At 35.8% G+C, this 23,163-nt stretch overlaps 1 pseudogene; it reads right to left on the reverse strand.

Moving 5' to 3' along the window:
• Positions 1-660: 660 nt before the first annotated feature.
• Positions 661-5,932, reverse strand: LOC136404197 (L-lactate dehydrogenase A chain-like; annotated as a pseudogene).
• Between the last annotated feature and the right edge of the window lie 17,231 nt (positions 5,933-23,163).

A 23,163-nucleotide genomic window follows, 5' to 3' on the forward strand; every position in this document is an offset into this window, starting at 1 on the left:
CAAATGACATTGATCAGGCTAGAAAGATTTTAGATCACTTACTTGGCAGAAAAATTTCATAAACTATATATATTTCACTTTTCAAGGTTTATTGATGTTTTAGTTTGTATGACACTTGGATAGTTGGCTGCATTATCTATATATAGAAAAATTTTGTATTGCAAAGTACACTATTTTGATACGGACATATATCAATAGTACACAAAATAAGATTCTTTAAAACAGTTATGAATGAGACATTCAATATTGGATTTATACATTAGATCTCAGAATGTGATTGAAGAAAAAAATGTTGGACTAGGCATGTTAGGTAAAGGAATCAGAAATTATATAGCACAGTGAACACATGTCTAATTTAAAGGGTAACTGTAGCATGTGCAACTTTGGCAGTGGTGCCTTTGAGGAAGTGTATTTTATACTAATCAGTTTAGGACTACACAAAATAAGTACCATCTAGCATTAGGATACAGATGCAGAGTTTTATGAACCATTTTTCTTTCTAACTTTAGGAAACTGAGGTCTTTCCTTGGCTGCCTTATTACTGCTTTAGTTACAGATCAGACAAAAAGAACAATATGCATACTCTCCAACTAAAATCGTGTTGTAGACTAGACTGTGAAGTGGTATGACATTAGAAGACTTTAAAACTGCAACTATTTTTTAAACCTCCCAAACTGAATCTGCACTCTTCTTCAAATGAGTCTTCTTTCTCAGGTATAAGAGTTAGCTTCACAACATCTGAAATTTCATTCTGTCCCAAGATGCAAGGAAGACATCATTTTTTATTCCACAGAAACCCTGAGTCATGGTAGAAATTGGACGCACCCATCTGCAATTCTTTATTATACTTTCCACCAATTCTGCCACAGATAATCCAATGGTCCAAGATGTACCCTTTCAGTTTGGTCATCTAATAAACATTGCCAACCACCTATTTGTGCACTTCTTTCCACTGTTTCTTATCCTCATCAGTGCCTAAATCAGGGAGATTTTTCAGGGAGACACCAGCAACATTCACTCCACTCCACAAAAGCACACTAGAGTCTCTGTGATACCAAGTATTCATTCATGGCAATGTAATGGCTGAACTCCCAGCCTTTCTCCCATTAGGTAATGGATCTGGACTGAATCCAGATTGCAACCACTTCCAATAACACGGTTTTTGGGAAAGGCGCTTATCTTTCAAGCCACCTAGGCCAAGATATATTGGATTGGAAACAATAAGCAATTTACAGTTGGGGTTATATTTTACAACATTAAGAATGATGAATTTAAAGATGTTTGCTTAATGCTGGACCGAATTAAGATGGCTTTCTCCCTCTTGTTGATGTGCCCCAGCCATAATAATTACCAGCTTGATGTTTATAATCACGTTACAGTCTTTGCCAGAGAAAAGTTGTGGTGTCTCAGAAAAAGACTGCCATGTTGGAGATCCATCCTCTCTCCCTTCAGTTTGCTACCCATGACATCAACAAGAGCAAATTCATCTGCTAAGTCCAGTGGTAGTCAACCTGGTCCCTACCGCCCACTAGTGGGCATTCCAGCTTTCATGGTGGGCAGTAGCAGAGCAACCAAAGTATAAATAAAAAGATAGATTTAACTATAGTAAGTTGTTTTAGAAAGATTTATTCTGCCAAACTTAGCGAAAATTCGACATAAAGTACTTGGGAAGTAATTATTATTATATGCTTTAACTTGCTGTAACTCTGCTTTTTAAATTTTATAAAGTAAAGTTACTTCCCTACTTTATAAATCACCATTACTGTGGAACCAGTGGGCGGTTAGAAAATTTTACTACTAACAGAGATACAAAAGTGGGCAGTAGGTATTAAAAGGTTGACTACTCCTGTGCTAAGTCCTTCATTAAGATCCCAATGGCACAGGCTATGCCAGCAGCACCAACCCAACACTTTTAATCTTATTTTAGGGTTTATGTTTTTCTTTTTTTCTTTTCTTTCTTTTTTTTTTTTTTTTTTGTATTTTTTCTGAAGTCAGAAACGGGGAGGCAGTCAGACAGACTCCGCATGCGCCTGACCGGGATCCATCCAGCACGCCCACCAGGGGGCGATGCTCTGCCCCTCTGGGGTGTTGCTCTGTTGCAACCAGAGCCACTCTAGCACCTGAGGCAGAGGCCATGGAGCCATCCTCAGTGCCCGGGCCAACTTTGCTCCAATGGAGCCTTGGCTGTGGGAGGGGAAGAGAGAGACAGAGAGGAAGGAGAGGGGGAGGAGTGGAGAAGCAGATGGGGCACTTCTCCTTTGTGCCCTGGCCGGGAATCGAACCTGGGACTCCTGAACACCAGGCTGAGACTCTACCACTGAGCCAACCGGCCAGGGCGGGTTTCTGTTTTTCTGTAAGGAGGTTCAGAATTGGCTGATCTGTGATAATTGTCATACTGGACTGAAAACCAAAAGGAATTGGGAGTGCCAGGCTTTGGATCCATACTTGGCAGCAGCATCTCAGGTACTCTGCACAAATTTTAAATTAAACTTAGAAGTTTTCCTTGCCTTTTAAATATCATCTCAAAATAAGATTGTCACTTTGCTCAACAGATACAATTGCATGATGTAACTTGATTCTCTTTCTCTGTCTTGAACCTTCTTTCTAAAAGATCTGTGCTTGTTAATCTAGCAGATATTTTCCCTGCTGGTATAGTGGAGATCCCATTACGAAGGCTAAAAAGGCTGGTTGCTCATTTTCCTAGCATCCATCACGGCAAGAATTGTGGTAAGTTATTCAGTCTTTGTAAATAAGGTACAAATGATGCAAATTCTAACAAAGTTTTATTCATCTATAAAATACCCACTAAGAAAATTCTCTTGCTCTTCCTTTCAACTTCTAAATGTTTTCATATGAAGATGTGGTTCGTGGAGCTTTGCAGACTTTTGCAAAGAATTCAAACAGGATCTCTGATATGATTGCATTTCTAAGTTAACCAGATCTATAGTCTTATAACTCCAGACTTCCTGCTGTGTGACTTTGCTGATGTATCTCTTTGCTTTAAGTTCACCAAACTGACAAAAAATATTCTAAATGATACAGTTTAACTACCTGATCTTAGCATAACATAATGCTTAAAATTGGGGTCTCTTTGTTCTTGAGCTAATTTCCTTACCTTGATGTACCTCAGTTTTCCCATCCATAAAATATGTATAATAATATTTATCTTATAGGTTTGTTATAAAGATTCAATGGAACAAAGGCATGAAACTTTTATACTGGCGTGCATGAAGGGCTGAACAAACATGAGCTGAACTGGTGTCACCGTTATTCTTTATATTGTCTATACTCACCTTCTTCCTTCTCCTTAAGATAATTTTCTCTTCTTTCTATCTCCCATTCCTTTTCACCAATTCCCTCTGAAACGTACATCAATCAGTCTTTTATTCCTACTACTCCATGTCAAGATCACCAGTGACCTTCACCTTGCTAAATCTGATAATGAACTAACTCTTGGTTTCACTTTATTTGACATATCAGCAGCATTAGTGAATTACATCCTCTTTTCTAGCGTGCTTTCTTTGTTAGGCTTTCAGATCATTAAAATCATTCTGTTTTTCTTCTACCTTTTCAGCTATTTCAAATGTTCCTTTGGATTGTTTCTCTTTATCTCCCCCAAAACTCGCCCCCCCCAAAAGAAAACCCCTTGTTTATATCACAGTGCTCCTCATTTTGTAAATGGAGGTTCCATTGTCTATATATCCAGATAAAAATATCTAGAATCAGCATAGACTGCCACAGCCAGCATGGATAGTTATTCCAGGTCCTGAGTGAGAATAATGCAGAATGAAGAAAACAGGCTTAAAGAGAAATAGGAGGGGATCAGGAGGTCTCTTTAACGCCTTTAGCTTGAAAGAGCAAAACAGCCCCCGGTTTGCTTTATTATATGGCCATATGCAAATAAAGAAGTCTCCAATACAAAGTTACACATCTCCAAGGCAACCCAAAAATTCTCTCAAGTGCAGAAACCCTCCACCTTGCACAACTGAAATCAACCAACATCAGAACAAACAAAGGCTGAGATGAAGGGCATATAAATTGCTTCTAGCAACTTAAGCAAGCAAGTGAAGTGGGTGCAAATATTCAGCTTCATAGCCAATGTAGAGGTGTGGGGAGGAGAACTTAGCTTTCTGCTAAGCCTCGAACTTCAAGGGCTTTGCCACTTGTGGTCTCCCACTCTAGACTACTAAATTTCTTTCAAATTCTATGCTCAAGCTATCGACACATCTAATTTATTCTACTTTCAAAAAATATTCACTAATTAGAAGATCAACACATAATTAATCAATTATCATCTTATTCCTAATTATTAGAATAGCTCCCTCTGTCTTTACCCTGCTATAGTCTATTCTCAAAAGAGTGACCAAAGAGGTCTAATTAACATGTAGCATGTTAGGTGATCATATCAGTCATGTAGTAAAAGTATTTTAATTCTACTCCCAATCTGAATTAAAGCCAAATTTCTCAAAGTAATCCATACACACACACACACACACACACACACACACACACACACACACACACACACTAGCTCTTCACTCTTAATTTTTTTTGTGACAGAGACAAAGAGTGAGTCAGAGAGAGGGACAGACAGACAGAAAGGGAGAGAGATGAGAAGCATCAATTCTTCGTTGCAGCACCTTAGTTAATTGATTGCTTTCTCATATGTACCTTGATGGAGGTGGGGCTACAGCAGACTGGCTGACCCCTTGCTTGAACCAGCGACCTTGGGCTCAAGCTGGTGAGCTTTACTCAAACCAGATGAGCCTGTGCTCAAGCTGGCGACCTCTGGGTCTCAAACCTGGTCCTCCACATTCCAGTCTTATGCTCTATCCACTGCTCCACCGCCTCGTCAGGCCCCACTCTTAAATCTTACGATTCACTGCTTCACTACTCCATTCTAGTCAATGTTCTTTGATTGTATCAGGCATGTTTCTCTTTCAGACCTTTTCCCTAAATAGCTCCAAAGCGGACTTGCATTTCTCTAAATCTTTACTCAAATGATACCCTTTGAGTAAAACATTTCCTATCTGAGAACATCTCCCTTCCCCAATTATTTATATTTCTCTACCATGAGATATATATTTTTTCTTCTTGGTCTTCATCAACATTTCATATACTAGGTTTTTTCTTGACTATTTTCTGCCTTCTCTTTTAGAAATAAGTTGCAGAAAACGAGCCTTTTCATTTTGCTCACTGTTGTATCTTCAACAAATGAAACATTGATTTTACATAGTACACTCAACACAAAAACATTTGTTGGATGAATGTGGTAGGGCAAGGAGAGGACTATTTTAATGCCCTTATTACTAGCAACCCAAAATGAAACCCAAGCCCCCATTTCACACAGCTGTGAAACTTCCAGTCAACACCATTATGTATTATTCTATGGCTATAGAGTCAGGGGAATTACTGTTGATTGATTTCATGCTCAAGATCAAGTGATTTCAATTTAATATAACAGAAGTTAGAAACTTTATTATTCAAGATTCTTTAGGATAAAAGCTGGGATTTGAATCAAACAGACTGTGTATGTTAGATTTATATTCAGAAATGAAAGGCCATTTGATCAATTTAATTATTAGAAGTTATCATCTGTAAAAGTCGCTATGTGGTAACTAATCAATCACAACAAGCTTACCTAAACTCAGCAACGTAAGAGAAGGATTAGCTCTCTGCTTGGCCAATTCTACTCTGTGGGGCATTTGGAGCACACTGCATTTTTCAGCGGGGTCAAAGGTAGGTGGAAAATCATCTTCCATTTGTTCCTGCTGACACATTGGGGGTGGCACGAGGAGGCTTCCTTTGGACTGTTAGGCTGCCCTCTTCCTGGCCCTTTGTCCAGAATGAGACTTTTCTTGGAGCTTAATCTTGTCTGTGCCTCTTGGCGGTCTGGATTGGCAGCTTCTGCAGCACTCTGTCCAGAATACATGGGAGACGGTGAGGAAAGCCAGGAGTTCTCTGTGATGCCATTCCTCTGTTCTGAAGTTCCTCCGTAGTTTGTCTTCTCTCTACCTTTAACAGTCCTCTGTGCTTATTTGTTGTGTTGTATACAGGGATTTTTAGCTTTAGTAAAAGGGAGAAATGAGGCTACTCCATATACGCTGGAATATAAGGTCCCGTTTTATGGTGTTGTTTTGTTTATTCACTATTTTAGTCTAAGAGAAATCAAATCACTGAAGAGTAGAATTTCAATTAAATATAAAATGTTTATTTTTATCATGCTTATCATGCTATTTTACTATGGAATGTCTTTAGCAATTAGGTGAATCAGAAGGTGTTTATATGCTCACTGATATAATGTTTTAAGTTATCATAGATTTTCTAATACTTCAAAGGAAACTTTATTTCTCCTGGAAGTTTCCACCTCCAACCTACTTCCTTAGAAGTCTGTGAAAGTGAAGTGATACTTATTTATATTCATTTTAAACTGTTAGAAAGGGCTTATTTCATGGTTTTACTAAATACTATATTCAGATGTTCAACATTTATTTTGTTTGTATTTTTACCTTTTGTCAGTTTTTATAAAAGCAAACTTTTATCACTACTCTTTTTAAGCTGATTTACTTTTTTTTTTTTTTTTAATTTAATTTAGTGAGAGGAGAGGAGACAGAGAACAGACTTCCACATTTTCCCTGACCAGGATCCACCCAGCAAGCCCACTATGGGGTGATGCTCTGCCCATCTGGGGCATTGCTCTATCACTTAGCATCCAAGCCTTTCTTAGTGCCTGAGCAGAGGCCATGGAGCCATTCTCAGCATTTGGGGCCAACTACTTGTTCCAACTTAGACATGGCTGCAGAAGGGGAAAAGAGAGAGAGAAAGAGAGAGAAGTGACGGGGGAAGGGTGGAGAAGCAGATGGGCGCTTCTCCTGTGTGTCCTGGCCGGGAATTGTACCTGGGACTTCCACAAGCCAGGCCAATGCTCTACCACTGAACTAATCGGGCAGGACTTGATTTACTTCTTAGGGAAAGAAATATGTGAAAAGTAAAGGGTGATAAGAATTTTTAAATTAGTAATTTTTGTTTTCCTCTGAAGTATTTTTCAATGGGAAAATTGAAATTTAATGGTATAACTTTACATTTGACTGCAAAATAAATGATCACGAAGGGTATGGCACTTTTTGGGGATAAGGATTTAAGAAACTTTGAAGCTATTTTATTTATAAATAAATTAGAGTTATAATCCATATCTTTCATCTAATCCCATGAACACTTTGTTTATACAGTATAGCAGTAAAAACACTTCTAATTTGTGTGCTATCTATGGTTAAATTTAGATGTTTGAAAGATTTATATATACAAAAATATGAAAAGCTTATTAAAAAAATCAGAGAGTAAGTCATGATAACATGCCATAAAATCAAAGAGTAGAGTCAGGGACTAAATTATTAAAAATCAGATGTGATGGTAAGAAAATTCATCAAATTACTAAGATTTGCAAACCTATTTGAGAGCTGAAAATGTAATACTTAAATGAATTACAGATGATATTGAAAGGAGCAAGTATCTTTGTGCTAATGTCCAGAGAAATACCAAATGAACTCCTTGACCCACACATTTACATGGCTTTATATTAGCACATTTGCAGTTTCCAGAATATTAATACATTAGAAATCAGCATGATCTTTTAAAGTATAAATATAGTTTGTTTGTTTGTTTGTTTGTTTATTTATTTATTTATTTTACAGAGACAGAGAGAAAGTCAGGGAGAGGGATAGATAGGGACAGAAACATAGGAATGGAGAGAGATGAGAAGCATCAATCATCAGTTTTTAGTTGTGACACCTTAGTTATTCATTGATTGCTTTCTCATATGTGCCTTGACCGTGGGGCTACAGCAGACTGAGTAACCCCTTGCTCCAGCCAGTGACCTTGGGTCTTGCTCTACCTGGAGACCGTGGGGTCTCAAACCTGGGTCCTCCACATCCCAGTCCAATGTTCTATCCACTGCACCACCACCTGGTCGGGCTAGTGTTTATTTTAAATTTGAAAATATTTTTGTATCATCTGGTAAACAGTTACTTTAGATTTTCTAAGGCAATTCTTATTTCAAATACTCTGCTCAATGTTGTTTAGGCCATGCATTATTTATTTTAGTACAGAAAACATTCTCTTTAGCTCTTTCTTTCCTTTCAGTTTTTGAAATATCTCTTCCTCCACAAAATCTTCGGGTACCATTAGAAAAAAGAATTACATTCTCCCAACATTTTCTACCAGACACTGAAATTCTCTCTCAGAATATTACATTTTATCCACAAGTACAAACCAAATCTGAAATGTCTCAGAACCAAAACTGTTGCAATTTAGATTTTACTATGTTATATATTTAAATACCAAATATCATTTACTATCATGATGATTCATTTTTAAATGCTATTTCTTTATTCTTTATGTCACCAAGGATTGTTTTTGGGTGGATTGTGTAATCAATTTAGTAGGTACTGCTCAGTATTTAAAAAGAAAATATTATAGACAAATGTAGACTAGAATGGAAGAGGAAAAAATATACCAGAGTTTATCCTACATACTAAGGGAATATAATTTTACAAATATTTATAGAATGTGGTTTAACTATATTATTTACTGTGCTTTCAAAAATTAAAAGCCATTTTCCTGGTAGACCGATGGTAGATATCTTTACCTAATAATGTTCATTAGGTGCCTCAGTGCCATACAGTCTAAGTGCTTTATATGCTTTCCTCTTACTCCTGACAAGAACCCTATGGAATAGGTATTATTATTATTTTGAGGATTTGCACACTTAAGCTTTATGAAGTTAGCATGATCAAAATTGCAGAGCTAATATATAGTAGAAGCAGTTTTTAACGCCACAGTTAAATGACAGTTTCCATGTTATATAATAGAGTACGTACTTTGTATTCTGGGTAGCATAGGAGTTCCTGAATAGTTGAATGTATGCGCTGATGCTCTCACATTTGCCCTATGAAATAACTCATTTTTCAAGTGAATAAAGACATTAGCATGTCTGGGACATGAGATTTCACACTTCTGGTAAAAAGGAAAAGGCTGAGAATGGCATCATTGGATGGCAGTGCACCATATTATGGATTAAACAAGGTGTCTACCACATTGAAAATATCCAGCATTGAATATTAGTTGTGATTAATTCAATATTAATTTTTTTATTCAAATAATATGCAGTACCTCATATGTATACAATATAGTACTGGAAACCTTGGGGCAGTGAGAAACATAAAAAAGATATATTTCTCTTCTTATATCAGTACCATTGCTTATTTTATAAATGTGTGAAGGATAGTAAGTACAAAAATGTGCTAGAAAGTATCAGTAATACTATTTTTTTATGAGAATTTTATGCCATGAATGTAATGACTTACAAAAAGAAATATTAGGTGCAATAGGCTCACTGAATGAAATAATTTTGATAAAGGAACTTATGGCATAAATAATGAGACATATGTACAATATGGACATATTGAGAATAAAATGAGTATATAAATCACCTCAGTATTGTGATACTTATATATCACTTGTCTTGGAATGATAAAATATAACTTGACCATAAGAAGGTGTATGGCCTTACTAAGTAGCATAAACTTTCTAAGTTTTAAAATTTTTTATCTAAAAAGTTATTCAAAGTAGATGACTAAAAATATTTTTTGGTCCAAAATTCTTCAATGTGTCATCCATTATAACAGGAAGGAATAAAAAGACATAAAAAATCAAGGACAAATAGTAATTCACAGAGACATAAATATATTTTCACTTGTGATCTTCCAGCAGGTCTTTCGTGAGCTGCTGTCCTTCATAACCCTACTGGCCCCTCTTCCTGCCTCCATCATTTCTTTCAGTTGTCTGTTTAGCTGTATTCTTTTTTTATTTTTGTATTAAGTGAGAGGCAGGGAGACAGAGACAGGCATCCACATGTGCCCTACCAGGATCCACCTGGCAAGACCCCTACTAGGCAATGCTTTGCCTATTTGGGGTTGCTGCTCTTTTGCTCAGCAAATGAGTGTAATGACTGAGGCGAGGCCACCTAGCCAAGCCATCCTCTGCATCTAGGGCCAACTTGCTCAACCTGTTTAAGCCATTTCTGTGGGAGGAGAAGAGAGAAAAGAAAGCCAGAGAAAAAGAGGGGGAGAGAGTGGAGAAGCAGATGTTTGCTTCTCCTATGTACCCTGACTGTGAATCAAACCCAGGACCTCGACACTTGGGGACTCATTCTCTACCACTGAGCCAACTGGCCAGGGTTGCTGTATTCTTTTTTATTCAAAGATTGTGTTTTCTGGGAAAAATGTACAACCTACTTATATAAATTTTTCTTTCTGGATTTTGTTTGGAAGACTGAGTTTTGTGAGTGGATTTTATAGAAAGAGGAAAATAGAGGCATAAAAAATTGAGGCAAACACTAGATGACCCATAATGGGTTCATCATGAAGTTTGTGGATCCTCTGAAAGTCAGGTGGACCAGAACCCATCAAGGTGGTTTCTAGTATAGGTATTCTAATCTTAGGGAAAAAGGAAATCTTTCTGTCCTGAGTCTAGCACAGACATAGTAGAACCACTGAACTGTCAAGGACTGGTAAACTTGTCATCCATAATGGACTAAAGATTCAAGGCCTTCTTTCTTGGGTACCAATCAGGTACTGTGTTTTCTCATGCTACCTCAGGAGGATGGGGTGAAGAGCTGTAGTTAGACTCTGGCATCAAATGTATGTTGATTTAAAGAAGGAAGAGGAGGAGGAGGAGGAGGAGGAGAAGGAGAAGAAAAAGGAAGAAGAAGAAGAAGGAGAAGGAGAAGGAGAAGGAGAAGGAGAAGAAGAAGAAGAAGGAGAAGAAGAAGAAGAAGAAGAAGAAGAAGAAGAAGAAGAAGAAGAAGAAGAAGAAGAAGAAGAAGAAGAAGAAGAAAAGGAAGAAGGAAGAAGAAGGAAGAAAGGAGGAGGAGGAGGAAGGAAGGAAGGAAGGAAGGAAGGAAGGAAGGAAGGAAGGAAGGAAGGAAGGAAGGAAGGAGAAGAAAGAAGAAAGAAAGAAAGAAAGAAAGAAAGAAAGAAAGAAAGAAAGAAAGAAAGAAAGAGAAAGAAAGAAAGGAAGAAAGAAAGAAAGAGAAAGAAAGAAAGAGAGAAAGGAAGAAACCCCCTAAAACATCAGCATTCAACTCACATTTGAGTTTTTGAACAAATATTTATATATGTCACATGAAACAATTTAATCCAAAATGTGAAATCCTTGTGTGAGTGGAATATGCTTTGTAGATAGATTTTAGCCACTTGAGTTAGAGACAAATGATTTTGAGAGCTATCGTGAAGAAATGAATGTAGATACTCAAGTTATTGAAAAGAGGTAAATCTAGATACTCTGATTTGAATTTTACTAGTGCAGTGGGGAGTCTGAGTTTGAGAGATGATGCAGAATAAACAAAAACGTTTGCATCCTGAGTACTATGCAAAGTATACCTCACACACAGGGCAGGCAGTGCAGACAGCTATTGCTGTGATAAAAATGATGATGTACCAGAAATGAGCCCTAAGTATTATAGAAACGCCTCACTGCTATACAAAACACTGCTCAGTGATGTAGAGGCAGTGACTTAGAGTTTCTGAGAGCTGTGGCTTCTGGGCCATTTGCTCTTGCAAGGTTAGAAGTCACATTTTAGTGAATGCAGCCCAGTAGTCAAATACCTTACAACAGATTTGAGGGCACACCAATCAGCTGAGAATCACTTTTTGGACAGATAATGGAAAGAAGTGTGTGTAACATTTGATATTAAAGACTGGTTATATGGATATTGGACCAGGTAGCTTTTGATTGTGGAATGTGGAAGCAATCCATTTAGAATGGATGTGAGCAGGCATAGAACTGTAGCTCTTGACAGCCAAGACTGAGGAAAGCTTATCCCAGCTTTGAAAAGCCCTGGCTGACAATGTATGGGAAAGCCAAAGATGAAGCCCTAATGCAGTCCCTTTCTGATGGTTGTTCTTCCAGGTTCCCCACACCTCTAACACTCATGGAAACACAAATTGTGGTTATCTGTAATACCTCTTTCTACCCAGTGTATTGATTGGTTGAAGAACATTTTTTTCCCCAGCCTGTGACTGGGCTGGTTTCCAGAACATTGTGGCAGCAATAGCTGTATAAAGGCCTTTTTTCCCCCTGCTCTCCCTTGTTCCAGAGCGTCTTTCTTAGCTCTTCTGTGAGAGAAACTGCCTGTCATTAAATCTGTCCTTATCTGGAAGCCTTTTGCTTCAGAGGGGGTCATTGCTCTCTGAGTGTCCCTATGTTCAGAGCCACCTGCCTTCAGGACTGGACCTCAGCTGACCTTGCTTCATGCTCCCCTTTAGGGAGCCTTGCCTCTACTCTGACAGGGGTTCAGAGTGTTTCCGTCATCAGAAGGAAAAGGAGGGCTGATGAGGTATAAGTGTGTTGGGATAAATGATACAGTAATATGGTAAGCAACTTGTGAAAGGCTAGGACTGTCCAGTAGCCACCATTTAAATCACTTGATTGCATTATTATATAACAATTTGCCCTAATAGCAGAGAAGCTGTTGTAGATCATATTTCTTTAAATTCAGAAAGTGTTAATTACAGAGAAATACTCTTCCAGTCTGAAGGCTGCAATTACTGCCGCAATGGCACTCTGCCTTGTCAACTTCAGAGTGTAGGAAATATTTCCAGAAATACAGCAGACTTCCTGGCTGTGTCTCCTGTTTATGAAATACTTTATACATTGACATTTAGAAATTTCTATTTACTTGATCTCAGATGGTCATATATTACATTAAAGAAAATTAGAAATGATTATAACTTTTCCCAAGTCAGGGAAAATTCAATATCTAGTGCATTGTGATTTTTCCTGTGTACCATTAAAAAACACATTTCCAAATTCCAATTGCCTTTCTAACTCTACCCCTGGTAATGACAATAGGCTTTGTGATTTTCTACCGGCAACCTTGATTGTATTCACGTCAGCCATTTGCCCTTACATTACGATATTTTGTAACAAACACATGAGCAATCTAAATTGCTAGAAGGTATACTCATATGGCAGGATTTACCTACCTTTAGGGAGATTATTTTTTGGGATTCTTGCTACAACAAACTCTCAATAAGAAGTTATAAAAAACAAGAAATTGAAAATATATAAAATCCTTGAAATGGGCTACAGATAGATGGGATTTTTGATAGATTCAAATGCATTGATCAGTAGTGATGAAACGAGGCATTGCTAAGTATGTCAGCTTTTAGTCCAACACATTATATAAGGTGGAAATTAAACTTTCAAGATTTGTTTTAACATTCTACTATTCAGCTTTATCAAAGCAGGGAACAAAGGAAGAAATGTGCAACAAGAAAACTGTAATATGATGAGACTGTCATCAGCTAGATAGTTCACCTGTCAGTCCTCCACTAAAATGACAGCGGCTTTAATACAGCAATTATGTGGGCAAGATATGGCCCTTATTTCAAAAATCCATTTCATATGAAGTCATTTAGCTTTCATGGATAGAGACAGTGGTTTGCTTGGCACCGTCTCAGCAACATGTCTGAATCCTTTTGTTTGTGGTTTGTAGCAAAAGCTTGCTGTCATTTCTGCACAGTACTGAGACAAGGCAAAGCCTTTCCATTTGTCATTACAAAAGGAAGTGGTATTATGGCACTGGTTAAAAAATCTTATTTGTGAGAATAAATCAAGCATTACATATATTTTTTTCTGCCTTAACTGATCTTGCAGCATTATTCTTTTCACACTCAGAATATGCTTTTGCCATCATATTTTTATACTAGTTTATTTAAAGTAGGTCTGTGAATATTTACTCAATTCTTCAATATATATTCTCTAATAGCCAACGATGTGTCAGACACTTTTCTTCATACAAAATTGAATATAAACATCAAATAAAAATCTGTTAGGTGGCTTCATTAATGCTGATTAGAAAAGATACTTTCTGCTTGTGGTTAAGAGTGAAACAAGGGAAAACCACTACTTAAGAAACATTTCCATTTTAGTATGTATATAGGAGAACCACTGGAAAATTTAATTGGTGTCTGATAAATAATAAAGTTATTGAAAGATAAACTCACAACATTTAGCAAATCATTTTAATAACATAATTGCATTGCAACAACTAATCATCTTAACATCCCTACAAATAATATTTCCAGTGCCTTATTGAGGGGGCAGGTTGTCTTTCTGAGTTTGTCAGTGTGGATACCTTCACACTAAGATTTAACCTGTTTGGCAAGGCATGACAGTTAATCTGTCAAAGCCACAGAACTCTGAAGCAAACTATTCTTAGTTTTCTATAATATTCCATTATTATTGAGAGGGTATGTGAGATATTATATCACATAAGAATTATATTGCTGGAATCAAATTCTAAAAATTCCTCATCCATTATTTGAAGATCATAAGAAAGTAATTACTATTTTACATATTTCTATCTCACAAAATATAATTAATTTATATTAAATTAGTATTCTCAGTTTTTTTCAAGTAAGAGTTCTTATTTTATTTTGTTATTATTTCTTTTATTTTGGCTTTATTCATGCTTACAATATTATCTGCTTTTCTAATAATTTACTCCAATTAAAAATGTGTTATTCTTTCAGGGTAAGATAAGGATGGGCTAATTTCAAAAAATAAAGCATGATTTAGTAAATTAAGCATGAATAGACTAGAACTAGCATTCAAAAAGCAAGTGACATGTCATGAACACTAAGATATTGACTTTGAAATATATTAGGATCTAAGCCTTTACTTCCTGCCTCTTTTGTTATGGTTTGCCTTGATTGCAAATTTCAAATGTCAGGATCTGCATCTATATCATCTATGATCTAATGTTTAATATCACTATGAACATTTGTCTTAATTTATTGTAATTGTTTATTAAGTTATATGCCTTTTCCAATATGTTGTGTGTTTCATAAAGGTGTTGAGTATTTCTATTATGCTATTGCTATGTAGCCTTTATAGTTAGCCTAGTGCCTGGCAGACAGTAAGCCTTAAAAAAAAAGTGTAGACAGACCAAAGGAACAGAATCAAGAGCCCAGAAATAAAGCCACATGTATGTGGGCAAATAACTTTTGACAAAAGAGCCAAAAGCACTCAATGGAGAAAAGAAAGCCTCTTCAATAAATGGTGCTGAAAAAATTGGAAAGCCACATATAAAAGAATAAAACTTGACTACAGTTTGTGCCCATGTACAAAAATTAATTCAAAATGGATCAATGACCTAAATATATATATATATATATATATATATATATATATATATATATATATATATATAAGATCTGAAACAATAAATTGTAATAATAATAATAAATCAGAAATAAATATAAATAAATAAAACAAATAATAGCTTTTTGAATGCTAGTTCTAGTCTATTTATGCTTAATTTACTTAATCTTGCTCTATTTTTTGAAATCTAGCCCATCCTTCTCTTATCCTGAAGGAATAAAACGTTACTTAATAGGAGTAAATGAGTAGAAAAACAGATAATATTGTAAGCATAAATGAAACAATAAATCTGAAATAAATGTAAGTATACAAAAAGAAACATAGATACTAAACTTATAGACATGGCTGTAGAAAACATTTTACTTATTTGATCCCAAAGGCAGGGGAAGTAAAGGAAAAAATAAATAAACTGGGCTATATCAATCTAAAAACCTTCTGCACGGTAAAAGAGACTGATAACAAAACAAAAAGGCAGCCCACCAAATGGGAGATGATTTTTGTAAACAATAGCTCTGACAAGGGGTTAATATCCAAAATATATTTTAAAACTCATAAAATTCAATGAGAAACAAACAAATCTAATTGAAAAATGGGGAGAGGACTTGAACAGACACCAATCTCAAGAAGACATACAAACAGCAAACAGATATATGAAAAGTTGCTCATCTTTGCTATCTATAGAGTGAGATACCATCTCAAACATGTTAGTTTGACTGTTATCAACAAGACGGGTAATAACAAGTGTTGGAGAGGTTGTAGAGAAAAAGGAATTCTCATTCACTGGTGATGGGAATGTAGCATTATTCATGGTGACCAAGACATGGAAACAAGTGTCCCTGAATGAAATATTGGATAAAGAATATGTAGTACATGCATGTACGTATATACAGTGGAATACTACTCAACCATAAGAAAAGGTGAAATACTATACTATTTGTGACAGCATGGATGGACCTTGAGAATATCATGCTAAGAAAAATAAGTCAGTCAAAAAAATGAACTGTATAATTTTATTCTTAGGTGGGATATAAAACTAGGACTCATAGACATAGACAAAAGTAAAGTGGTTACCACAGGGGGTTTTGGGGGTGGGAGGTAAAGGAGGCCAAATATATGGTGACAGAAAGTAGGTTGACTTTGGGTGTAGGACACACAGTGCATGAATACATCACATGCTATGGAGATGTACATCTGAAACTTATGTATTCCTGTGGACCTATGTCATTTCATTAGATTTAATTTCTAAATAAAAAGTAAAATAATGTATATAAAGAACAAATTAATATTTTAAAGGTGATAATTATTTTCTCTTGGATAATGAGGGTTATTATGTCAAAAATTATTTTCTTACCAACTTTTGATATATGTATTTTTTTCTGAAATATCAAGTACAAAGGGAATAGATTAAAAGCAAATGGAATATTTTTTAAAAGTTAATATACAAAGTATTGTTAAAAGTGCTTTGCACATATAAATTTCTTTGTTTAATTCATTTGGAAAATGTATTTCATGTATTAGTTATCCTTAAGATCATGCAGTTAAAATTATTTAAATAACTACATTTGAACTAAATAATTTGATATTAATTTAGATAATTTTTACAAAATTATAATTGCATATACTCTAGAATATTTTTCTAGGAAAAACCAACAAAATATAACAAGCACAATTAGAATAGAATAAAAATATATAAGAGAAATTCTATTTATGAAACAGTTTTTACTTTATTAATCACATCCCCACACAATTTCTCTTATTATCTTTAAAAAAAGCTCTATGACAGCCAGTCTGTTCTCTGCATCTATGAGTCTGTTTCTGTTTTGTTTGTTTATTTTGTTCAATATATTCCACATGTAAGTAAAATCATATGGTACTTTTTTTTTTTCTGTCTGGCTTATTTACTTAGCATAATGCTCTGAAGGTTCATCCATGCTGTCATAAAAGGTAAGATTTCCTTCTTTTTTATGGACATATAGTATTTCATTATGTAAATGAACCACAGCCTTTTTATTCACTCATCTACTGATGTGCACTCTGGTTGCTTTCAAATCTTGGCTGTTGTAAATAATGCTGCATTGAACATAGGGGTGCATATATTCTTTTGACTTAGTATTTTGGGTTTCTTTGGATATATTTCCAGAAGTGGAATCACTGAGTCAAAAGGCAGTTCCATTTTTAATTTTTTGAGGAATCTCCATTCTGTTTTCCACAATGGCTGAACCAATCTGCATTCCCACCAGCAGTGCAGGAGGGTTCCCTTTTCTCCACACCCTCACAGGGATTTGTTGTTTGTTGATTTGTTAATGAAAGCCATTCTGGTAGGTGTGAGGTGCATCTCATTGTGGTTTTAATGTTCATTTTTCTGATGATGAGTGATGTTGAACATCTTTTTATTTGTCTATTGGCCACCTGATGTTGTCTTTGAAGAAATGTCTTTTCAGGTCCTTTGCCTATTTTTTAATTGGATTATTTGTCTCTCTGATGTTGAGTTGTAGAAATTCCTCTGTTCTACACATAGGACCACACTGCTTAATCTGTTTCTGAACTATCACAACCAGCACTTTATGCTTCTTCAAATACTTCAGTTTTATTATTTCCCTACTTTAAATAAACACGATTCTTGATTGACACATCTCTCTACACTGACATGAATATTTTTAAATTTGAATATAGAATTTTCAAACATTGATTTCTCTTTTTCACATCTTTTTTAAAGTCTTTTTTCTTCAGCCCCACATTTAAACCTAAGTTTCGGAATTCCTTCCCATTGCTGATTAGTATCTCTTGTAGATTTTCAGAGCATAGCTACCATTTATACTAAATTTGTTTGCATTTATTTCCCAGTTAACTAGAAGGTCTTATAAAGTGTCAACCTGGAATGCTGAGTTTGCTGGTTCAAAATTTTGGGTTTCCTTGGTCAAGGCACGTATGAGAGTTGATGCTTCCTGCTCTTCTCTCTCTTTCTCTTTCTCTCTCCCCTGTAAAATGAATAATTAAACAATTAAACTCTTAGAAAAAAAAAAAACGAACTAAAGAATGCTAAGCTAAATGCATTGATTGGTAGTGGGTATAACCAGATCATGGAAGTTTTTTTGTCTTTTTTTTTAAATCCATCTGGCTGAAAATCCTATTTTTGACCAGTGTAGCCCTGGCTACACAACAATTGCAGGGAACTCTTATCAGGTATAGTATATTGATTGCTTAAAGGGAAATTTTGTTAAATATGTTGATTCAATATATAAATATATTAAATTCCAGGAATTATGATAATAATTGTTAGATAGAATGCAAGCTTTGTATTTTCCCAAGATGATTCTGATAAATCAAAGTTAAGAGCCAATGCCTAAGGAACCTTTAAATTACTTTAAGCAAATAAATAACATGTTCAAATCAGACTGTAGATAGATCCTTCTGTAGATGAGTGGGGTAAGAATTAGAACGGTGCAAGAATATTTGAACTTTGAGAGTCCAAACTCTGAACAGCCTCAAAAACTTGCTGTTCTTAACCTCATGAACAGCAAGCAGCTAGGGAGCCTCAAGTAAGCTCACTAGGACCTTGTGCCTAGCCGCAGGGAACTGCTTCTTAGAGCTGCTACTATCACACATGGCACCAGCTCGGAAAGCTGGCAGCCTCCCATGGGCATGAGTAAACATGAAAGAGATGCTTTTCATATACAGGCAATAAGCATTTGCAAACAGCAGTAAGTCTGTGTGTACACACTTATCTTGGTGATTATAAAAATTATTCTTATCTTCCCTTCTTGGCCATCTCTTTTTATAGTGATAGCTTATCTAGTTGCAATAGAAAAAAAAAATTTCACACCCTACCTGCTGTGGGCTGTTTCTCTAACCCCTATCCCCACTCAGAAGGGACACATAGCTCTGTTTATGTTAATTCTCTGTTACAGCATGAAAGAGCCTGGCACAGCATTCTGACCTGGTTATGTCAGCTGCGTCAGTCACTCAGCTCCAACTTGCTTAGCTGATAGACTATGTACTAAGGTATCAGTATTCACTTTTATGGCTGGAATGCAAAAATAGCTAATCCTGCTGCATTGTCTACTTTTTTTTTTTTACCTTTCCAATCATTTCTGTTATTTGTATTAACTTTACCCTCTATCCTACATGAAAAAAATGAACACGAATAAAGAGGCAATTACTTTTTCCTATTTCCTGAATGAAAACCGTTTTCTAAAGACAAAAATATGTTTATAGTCTATGAGTAAGTTTGTTATACTGCTGATTCTCAGGATGTAAAAATTCTAATAATATCATAGATTGTTCTAATCAAAATAAATATGATGCATACTTGTGTTGAGTGAAAGTTTATTAACTATATATTTAACTTATTTTATGATTATGTATTATTTAAAAATATTTTATATCTATAAATTTTCCTAAAAAATTCTATATCTTAGTCATCTTTTTAAAATGTGTATATATATGTGTGTGTGTGTATAGTGATGTGTATATTTTATATAATTTATGTATATATTTTTTTCAATTTAGGAGACTAACACTTATCAGAAACAGATAATCATATGCTTGCTTTAACTTCAAATATTGTTACTTCTATACTGTTTAAAATTCCACTTATGAATATCATGATGTAAACCAGGAAGCATTTAGGTTTGTATTTATTATGTCATTTTGTTATGGGTTGTTATTCTAAATGAGAACATAGGCTGCTACTTTAAAGAAATTGATGCCTTGAGGTAAATATAGTTTTTACAATAATTTAGAAATATTTGATTGAGGCATAAAGAATAACAATGAATTGACTATTCACATATCACAACTGATCATTCTGAAGCCTTGCAGGCCCTTTGATTCTGTCCAGAACATCTACAGGGACATGTCATCCACACCAAATGGTCCTTGATATTTAGTCCTGTATAAATTGTCTACATTTAGAAAATGTCCTTGGGTTCAAATAGTCCATAATGTTTATTTCTACTTTTGGTTTACAGAATTAATACATTAAAAAATTCTATCATATTTTACCGACCCAGTAAGCATATTGTGGCTATAAGGCCAGTAAGGACACTTGTTGCCTGTTAGCCTAGCTGGTAATGGCACATGGGGTGAGGTAAATGGGTTGGCATGAACCAGGTGTCACCATTGACATGTTGGACATAACCAAATGACAGCGAATTCCTTGAAACCTCTGTAAGCTGCTTCCCAGTATATTCACTGCCACCCTTGCACACAGGTATTCTCAGAGGTAAGTGTATTTATTTCCCAAATTTTCTCTAGAGTTTTACCACCTATGTGTCTATTCCTAAACAACATATTTGTTTAGTTATATATTTTTGAACTTTATTAACATCAAATTGTGCTGTATATATTTTCCTATAACTTGCTTTTAAAAATCATTTTGGCTTGTAGGATTTAGTCATAATAATGTGTGTGATCATATTTCTATAACATTCACTGCGTATAGTATGCTATACTTTTTATTTATCCATTTACTCTTTTTTTTTAAGTGAGAGGAGAGGAGATAGACTCCCACATGTGCCCCAACTGGGATCCATGTGGCAACCCTATCAAGGGTTAATGCATGCATGCTAAGCTATTTTTAGAACCTGAGGCTACTATGCTCCAATGGAGCTATACTTAGTGTCTGGAGCCACACTTGAACCAATTGATCCACTGGCTGTGGGATGGGAAGAGGGAGAGATGGAGGAGAGAGAAGAGGGAGAAGGAGATGGTCACTTCTCCTATGTGCCCTGACTGGAAATTGAACCTGCTATGTTTATATGCCTGGTTGACGCTCTAACCACTGAGCAACCAACCAGGTTCTATCCATTTACTCTTGATAGACTTCTAGGTTCTTTTTTTTTCTATTTTAAACAAAACTATTATAAAAATTTCTATACATAGTTCTTGATACACATATGTGTGTGAAATTGCTGATTCATAGGCTATGTAGATGTTTTATTTCATTAATTGTAATATTCACTTGTTTTCAGAAAAGGTTGTATGCATTTATACTTATGCTAGCTGAGTCTGAGAACTTCTTTATGGAATTTCCTGTGTTCTGCATTCTTAACTAAAACTGTGTATGTATATTTTTTGCCAGTGTTGGGTTATAATTATATCTGATCATGGTTTTAACTTGCATTCTCCTGATCACAAAAGAGGTTAGTCATATTGACAAACATTTCAAGGCCATTTAGTTTTTTCTGAGAGCAACTTTAAGATTTTTTTCTGTTGTTATTTGTCTTTATCCTCCCCACTGTAGAAGTTCTTTATCTATTCTTCATGTTGGTCATTTGCATATATCTTTCAAAAGTATAATAGTTTAAGGCTTTTATTCTTAGTCTCCATTTTAGCATCCTTTGATTAATATAATTCTCAATTTAACCATTAGACTTTATCAATATTTTTTTTTTGTAGTTTGTACTTTTGTGTCTTGGAAGTCTTTTTAAATAGTCTATGATTATATAGAGTTTCTACTAATTTATCTTTGGAAATGGTCTGAGGGAGGCATTATCTAAATTTTACTGCTTTCTGGCCTAATCTGGTTTAATATTTAAACTTTCTGAAAAGAATGCTCAGTCCCTAATATTGTACAATGTCCTATTTTTAATTCTTTTTTTTTTTTTTTTTGTATTTTTCTGAAGCTGGAAACGGGGAAAGACAGTCAGACAGACTCCCGCATGCGCCCGACCGGGATCCACCCGGCACGCCCACCAGGGGGTGACGCTCTGCCTACCAGGGGGCGATGCTCTGCCCCTCCGGGGCATCGCTCTGTTGTGACCAGAGCCACTCTAGCACCTGGGGCAGAGGCCAAGGAGCCATCCCCAGTGCCCCGGCCATCTTTGCTCCAATGGAGCCTTGGCTGCGGGAGGGGAAGAGAGAGACAGAGAGGAAGGAGAGGGGGAGGGGTGGAGAAGCAGATGGGCGCTTCTGTGTGCCCTGGCCGGGAATCAAACCCAGGACTTCTGCACACCAGGCCGACGCTCTACCACTGAGCCAACCGGCCAGGGCCTTAATTCATTTTTTCAAGCTTGTTAATGGTTGTATTCAAATTTGTTTTTCTCACTGATTAATTTTTTATCTGATCTTTAGTTTACTGACAGATATTTGTTAAACTTTCCTATTATAAAAGTACATTTGTTAATTTTTCCATGCAGTTTTGTCAATATTGGTTAATGTATGGTAAAGCTATATTATTTTATATAAATTGATTTGAATTCTTATGTCTTCCTTATGAAGTGGAGATTTCATGACTACTTTGTCACCCAGCATATCTATTTCCTTTGTGTGGCAGATTGGGTTTTGGAAAAATGCACCAGTATCTCTCATCCTATATGTCCCTCTCACTATGTGACTTTGACACTTCTTTCATTGAAAGATGGGTCTTTGTCTGAGAAACTTGTGATTAAGGAGGAAGCAGTACTATGTACCTTCTAAGAGTAGGTTATAAAAGGAAATAGCATTTCTTCTAATCTGCCATGTTGTAAGGAAGCCCAAGCTGAAGAACACGGAGAGATGACATGGAAAGACCACATGGTGGTGAGGTCTAACAAGCTGATAACAGCATGAACAGCGAGTCATGGGAGTAAAGACTCTTCCAGATGATTCTTACTCTTGGATATTGGATCATCCCCAGATTTTGAAACTATCTAGATAAGGCCCCAGATATTGGGAATCAGAGACAGGCTGTCCCTGTTTATCACTAACACAGAGAATCAAAAAAAGATTTTAAACCATTATTTTTGGATAATTTATTTTGCTTCAATAGCTAGAATAACCTGATGATAATTAGTCACATCAGCATTCTTTTGATTATTATTTATTTAATTTGTCACTTAAGATTTAGTTCAGCTCTAGCCAGCTGGCTCAGTTACTTGGAGTGTCATCCCAAGGCATGGGAGGTTGCTGGTTCAATTTCCGGTCAGGGCACAAACAAACAGGGACAGACTGATATTT

The sequence above is a fragment of the Saccopteryx leptura genome, chromosome 4 (assembly GCF_036850995.1).
Source record: "Saccopteryx leptura isolate mSacLep1 chromosome 4, mSacLep1_pri_phased_curated, whole genome shotgun sequence".
In the NCBI taxonomy this organism is placed as follows: Eukaryota; Metazoa; Chordata; class Mammalia; order Chiroptera; family Emballonuridae; genus Saccopteryx; species Saccopteryx leptura.